Here is a 7,089-nt window from a genome sequence, read left to right as displayed (position 1 = left end):
GACAGTGCCGGCTGGCGACCCCCAGGGGGAGGGCCTTCTCGGTTGGAGCCCCCTCCCTATGGAACGAATTACCCCCAGAGATCCGGGTCATTCCGGATCTCCCCTCCTTCCGCCGCGCCCTCAAGACATGGCTATTCCAGCTAGCGGGACTGGCCTAAGGGATATTTTAATTTGATTTTAATTTGATTTTAATTTGGTTATTAACATAATTTTAAAAAGAAACGGCAAAAAATCAATATTTCATTTTAATTGTATTTTAAACTTAGTATTTTGTATGGTTTGTCTGTTTTTTTTTTTTTAACTTGCTGTAAACCGCCCTGAGTCCGCTAGGAGAAGGGCGGGGTATAAATTGAATAAAACCTAAAACCTAAAACCCTGGCAAATTTAGATAAATCTTGTAAAGTTACTGACACAATTGCGAAAACAGGAAAAGTCATCTAGTACCTGTCTACTCCTCCCCCAACTTGCTTGCAATTTTATGATTTGAATGGCGAGACTTCTTTAAGGACAGGGGAGCCAGGAGTGCGCTACTGGCCCAACTGGAACCCCCTGGACACAGAAGAGCAGCCCCTGCTCTGCTGGATCCCCAGGTCTGCTCAGTGCAGAAATTTTGCAGCTGTTTATGGACCAAGTTGTAGCTGGGGAAGGAGAATCAGCAGGCATCTCTCCTTTCCACCGGCACGGCAGGTGCGGCCTTCCTCATTCGCCCCCGAAGCAGGAGGGAGGGCAGTGCTGAGGCTCTGTGGACAGTACCCACAGGCACTCTGAACACGTCTCCTGGGATTCTTGTAAGTCAAAAGCTTTTTAACCTAAAGAGTAACCTGTGGGTAGTGTATTCAGGATTTTTCTTTTCTTTTCGTCCTCCTGAAGGTTCAACAAGCAAGACTATTCTGAGCTGGAAAATCTTAGGACTCAGCATTACAATAGCAGTGAAAGAACCTGCTTGTAAGATGCTCAGAGATCTTCAGGAATCAGGCAATGGAGAGGCAAGGGATGTGGTCTTTATCTTTATCTTAGCTTTATCTTCAGAAGCGCCACAACTCAATTGCTGGCCTTGCCGAGGAAGTGCCCCTCCCCCTTCCCACCCAAAGCAGCGGCCGGCCGATGTCAGGGGCTTCCTCACTTGAATGGTGCTGCCAACTACACAGGTCCTTGGTGCACAAACTCCCAGGAGGTCTGAGCTCAACAAAGGCTCTCAGAAGAAATGCTGGGACAGGCCAAGAGCTAAGCCAACAGGCTCTTCTTTCCAGCCAACTATGGGGCTCCTGTCGGAAAAGGAACAGAACCACACCATGGTCTCCTTTGATCTCTCCTTTCCCACATACCCCAACTGAGATTTCCTGAAACAGGCAGACATGGTCGTCGGGTTTCAATGACTTAGGAGCCAGAACAGAAGAAAAACACGTGAGAATGTCAGAAAGTTGTTCATGGTAAGAAGGGCTGTTTTTAATTGTCTAGTGATCATTTCAGGTCCACAGTGGTATCTTGTCAGAGCCGGATTCCGCAGTCTGTCATCCCCCACCAAACTGGCATCCTTTTGTGGATGGAGTCAGCCACCATTGAATAGGTTTTCAGAGAAGAGAGGCAAGAATTCTTCAACTGAAAATGGCAAGGAAGATCATTTTTATGGCAGGAAGAACCAGGCTGGCTGGGAATTATAGGGAGAGTAATCCAAGAATTGCAGAGCATTCTGTTGGGGAAAACCATGTAGAAACTCCCTGTTTGTTGTAAATGGTTGGATTCTGCTTTTCATTATACCTAGAAGGGAAAAGACTGTAAGAGTTACATTATTTGGAGCTCTTGCTAAAAAGGCCAGTGGATTGCCTCAGGCGCTGGCATGAAAGAGACCCTCTGACAAGTCCTATAGGGAGAAGGGCGGCATATAAATCCAAAATAAATAAATAAATAAATAAAGGGACATATTCCACTACTGGCCCCTCAGGAACAGGCTCCTGATCAGGGCCTGAGTCCAGTCGATGGGCCTCAGTCAGTGCCTGAGTGACCTGGAGTCCTTGCGCTTGTCCTCCTCTTGCGATCTGGCTTCTGCAAATATCTTTATCTTGGTCAGGAAACAGACCTGGATGGAATCAGGAATCATCTTGGGCATCAGGAATTCATCTCCCGGTCACAGAAGGAAAAGCAGTCAGAACCTCAGAGATACCATTTCCAAATTCCCCCCATTCCTTCATAGAATCATTGGGCTGGAAGGGACTTTGGAGGTCTTCTATCTAGTCCAGGGGTAGGCAACCTTGGCTCTTTTATGACTTGTGACTTCAATACCCAGAATTGCTGACTCAGGAATTCTGGGAGTTGAAGTCCACAAGTCATAAAAGAGCCAAGGTTGCCTACCCCTGATCTAGTCCAACCCCCTACCCTACCCAAGGAAGAAGTCCTTATATCATCCCAGAGAAATATATATCATCCCAGAGAAATGGTTGTCCAATCTTTTTTTGAAAACCTCGAGTGAAGGAGTACCCACAACTCCAGGGGGAAGGCTGGTGATCATTCTCCCTGTCAGGAAGTTCCGCCTTATTTCCAGACTGGATCTCCCTCTGACGAGCTTCCTCCCATTGCGTCTCATCCTCCCTCTGGTGCTTTGGAAAGTAGATCGATGCCTTTCGAGTTTTGGAAGATACTATCCTGCCAGTGGCCTTAATGCTTAATACTTCTCTTTGTTAAGATACACATGAGCCCTGGTGGCACAGTGGTTAGAATGCAGCACTGCAGGCAAACTCTGATCACTGCCAGCAGTTCGATCCTGACCGGCTCACAGTTGACGCAGCCTTCCATCCTTTGAGGTCGGTAAAATGAGAATCCAGATTGTTGGTGGTAACATGCTGACTCTGTAAACCACTTAGAGCAGGGGGGAGGGGATCAAAAAGAGGAAAGGGTTAAAAAGTGACAAGAAAAAAGAAAAAAATTGACTTCCAACATTCTTCAGTACAGATACAAATATATAGTAAAATAATCTCTTGCTCTAAACTGAGCACACATATACACACAGAGAGACAGATACCATTTTACACAAAGTTATGGAGCCAGCATCCCATAACAGTCCCATTGTATAACTCATGTTCTAAACAAGGAAACAGGAGTGCTTGCACCATGCTGCTAGCCGATCACAGCTGATAACACTAATGTTATCGTGATGCTGGACACAGTTTCCAATCTCCATGGAGCACAAGCAGGTTGACCTGTCTGAATTCCTACGTGTTTATTTACTGAGATGCAGTTCATCAAAACACATGTAGGGCAAATTGATTAAGTGTCACTAATTCAAAGATTGGCTACACTTACTGAGTGCCCCAATCACAATTAAGACACAACTGCTCTTGTTGCAGCCACAGAAAGGAATCCACTGATGTGTTGGAGGCAGGAGGAATTTGAGAGGCCTAATTTTATTCCTTGAAAGCCAGTGCTAGTGAAGGAAATGGCTCCCGTGTGCCATATCATGCCCTCAGCTTCTTTCAGGCATTTAAGCAACCCCAGCTGGAATTGACTCTGGCTAGGAGGGGAATGAAAAGAGAATCCTCTGGCATGGAAAGAAAGAGCCGGAGGTTCTGGGAAAATGGAAGATTAGGGCTGGATTATCTAGAAACACACACATGCTTGCAAAATCATCTATAATTATGAATGACAAATACATGAGCTGCTGAGCAGTATTGAAAGAAGAAGGAAAATGATATAAGGAGGCAAAGCAGGAGAATTGTGTATGTGTGTGTGTGTCTCTCTCTCTCACACACACACACACACAGGGATAGACTCATAGCATCCAAAGGCTTAAAGGGACCTGGGGAGTCTCAGATCAGGAGCCTGATGCCATCCCACCCATTCCTGCTTCAGGAGGTCTTAACATCCCCCAGTAGGTCCTGCTCGGGTCTTTCTTCTGCCACTCAAGGGCCATGTCATATTTTTTTCTCACTCTGGATGCCCTGCAACTGAACTGGGAATCAGTGAATGGGGACACAGGGCATCTTTCCACTTGGCAGTGGGGCCCCCTGCTCTTTTAAGGACTCTATAGGTGGCAGGCCAAGACTCTCTTGGAGGCAGGGGGCAAACAGGTGCTGCTAAATGGCTGGGTCAGCATGTTGACACCCAAGCAACTTTAGTGTACATCATTCACATCTGTGTCTGCATGCCATGTCTGAATACACATACATACCAAATAGAGTATTCAGTGATTCACTAGATGGGTACTAAATCTATCTGACTCTATTTGAATTAAATAGAAGGGAAAGTGGATTCCAACTGGAGAGAATTTGGAACACCACAAGTAAATACAAGTACAGATGGAGGTGTAATTTCAGATTTGGCACCCTTTGAGATACTTACCATTCAAGTTGGATAATATCTCATATTCGGGTCACTGCTTGCAGTACTAAAAAAAGATCAATGAAGTTGCAAAAGACAAATGAGGACACAGCAGTAGGGGAATTCAGACTCAGAGCAAACCAACTGTTTTCACATTTACAGCTCAGATTTTGTTCTTACACCAGCAACAAGAGGAATAGAATCAAGATCACGTGAAGTGTTAATACCACTTTACAATGCCTTGGTAAGGCCACACTTGGAATACTGCATCCAGTTTTGGTCACCACGATGTAAAAAAGATGCTGAGACTCTAGAAAGAGTACAGAGAAGAGCAACAAAGATGATTAGGGGACTGGAGGCTAAAACATAAAAGGAACGGTTGCTGGAATTGGGTATGTCTAGTTTAATGAAGAGAAGGACTAGGAGTAACATGATAGCAGACTTCCAGTATCTCAGGGGCTGCCACATAGAAGAGGGAGTCAAGCTATTCTCCAAATCGCCTGAAGGCAGGACAAGAAGCAACAGATGGAAACTAACCAAGGAGAGAAGCAACCTAGAACTAAGGAGAAACTTCCTGACAGAACAATTAATCGGTGGAACCACCTGCCTCAAGAAGTTGTGAATGCTTCAAAACTGGAAGTTTTTAAGAAGAGACTGGACGGCCATTTGTCTGAAATGGTATAGGGTTTCCTGCCTGAGCAGGGGGTTGGACTAGATGACCTCTAAGGTCCCTTCCAACTTTATGATGATGATTATGATTATTACAATATCGGGCTGATGAACCTCTGTGTCACTACGATGCATGTATTTCTAGTTGGTGATATGTGGACCGTAATAAGTTGGTTAACATCTTCTGTTATGCCCATGGGATATTGCCCAAAATATACCAAAATGTGGTGGATTCCGAGGTCAATGTCTTTGGCCCATCTGAGCTCCTGGTGCTGCTTCTGAATGCCAGATCAGTTTATAATACAGCTGCCTGATGGATGACTTTATTGCGGTCAAGGGTACCAACTAGCATATATACTGCTCAAAAAAATAAAGGGAACACAAAACTATAGGATGTCTTAGGTTTGTGTTCCCTTTATTTTTTTGAGCAGTATATAATCGAGACCCAGGTGAGCTCAGAGGGGCCGTTTCCCTCTTAAGCAAGCAACTGCCAGGGTTCAGGTTTTGTATCAGCTGAGATCTCAGGGGAGGGGAGGGTGGGGTAACTGGAAACTACAGCAGTTGCAGGGACTTCTCGGTATGTTCATGTGCCATCACTGCTGTGCGAGCTGCATAGGGCCTGGTATGCACCCTTACAAACAGTTGAATTTTAATATTTAATAACTGAAAAAGACCCTTCCAAACTCTGAGTGTAAATTTGTGTTCCTCAGCCTGAAATGACATGATTAGCTAATTCTATCTATCTAAATTAGGAGTGCAATTGCTCAGCAGATGCTGAGCTTGTCAGCTGGACAGCGGACAGCCTGGGTTTGAGACCCGAGGGCTGCGTGACAGGGTGAGCTCCTGTTCCTTGCCCTGCCCACCTAGCAGTTGGAAAGCATGCAAATGTGAGTAGATAAATAGGTACCACTCAGGCGGGAAGGTAACAGTGTTCCACGCACCTCGGCACAGAGTCATATCTTCGGACAACGCAGGCTCCCTGAGCTAAGAAATGGAGATGAGCACCACCCCCTAGAATCGGACATGACTGGACAGGGGAAACCTTGACCTTGACCTTTATGTATCTAAAAGTGTTCAGTTGGTAACAGGTTATTGTTTTCTAAATGCTTTTTTACTACTATACCAATCAAAACTGGAAAGTTTTTTTTTAATCATTTCTGCTCTAGGGCCCACTTTCCAGCCTAAGATCCTGTGGTCCAAGGATGTCAGATTACAAGTCCCATCATACTCAGTCAACAGAAACAGCTATAAGTCATGAAACTAATTTAAACAAATTATTTCAGCAATAAATAGATAAAGCAGCTGATGAAACCTAGAGCCAGGTCAGAGTCATGGGAAATTAAGATGAACTAAACTAGTGATAACCATAACTGACTTTGATGGAAAACATGCAGGAGATAACTTTAGACTAGGGGTGTCAAACTGCCGGCCTGCGGGCCAGTTTCATCATACCGAAGCCACGCCCACCCCATTGCCAGCAATGCAAAAAGAGTCGTGATACGTTGCGACACATCACGTGACATGGCGAGTTTGACACCCATGCTCTAGACTGTAAACCCCTGTCAGCAATTCAGCAATTTTCTTTTATTCATCAGTGATATGTATGATAGACGATATTAAATTTTCTAGGCTAGTGAAACACTAGTAAAATCATTGCTGCTTTAACAATCCAAGGGTGCAACCCTGGGAAACCTTTGTTTGCATAGACAAAGCCTGCCCCCTTGTGAGTAAGTCAGCTCTTGGCAGGATTAAATTAAAAGAGAGCTTCCAAAACATTGGCTGATAAATGTCTGGCAATCCCTTTCTTAGAGATGGAGCAGTAAAACCATGCTTGTTGCCAGCTTTTTCTCAGCCTGCCCACTTTCCATCTTTGAGAGCTAGCTTGTCTTCCATGGGGAGAATTTGGTTTCTGTTGTGTCCTTTGTATTCCCCCCCCCTTAATCCCCTATGCATATCCTGATCACCCATTAAGGGTGATTGCCCTTCACCATTGATCGCCCATTAAGGGTGATTGCCCTTCTCCATCTGCACACAGTTTCATGCCCGTTGCTGGTTGGCTAACTAGCAACAGGGTCTTGCCAGCCAATAGGAACTGTGTGATTACAAGCC

The sequence above is a fragment of the Protobothrops mucrosquamatus genome, unplaced genomic scaffold, assembly GCF_001527695.2.
Source record: "Protobothrops mucrosquamatus isolate PMUCROS unplaced genomic scaffold, P.Mucros_1.0 scaffold108, whole genome shotgun sequence".
Lineage (NCBI taxonomy): Eukaryota > Metazoa > Chordata > Lepidosauria > Squamata > Viperidae > Protobothrops > Protobothrops mucrosquamatus.
The sequence above is the reverse complement of the archived record's forward strand: the minus strand, read 5'-3'. Positions refer to the sequence as shown.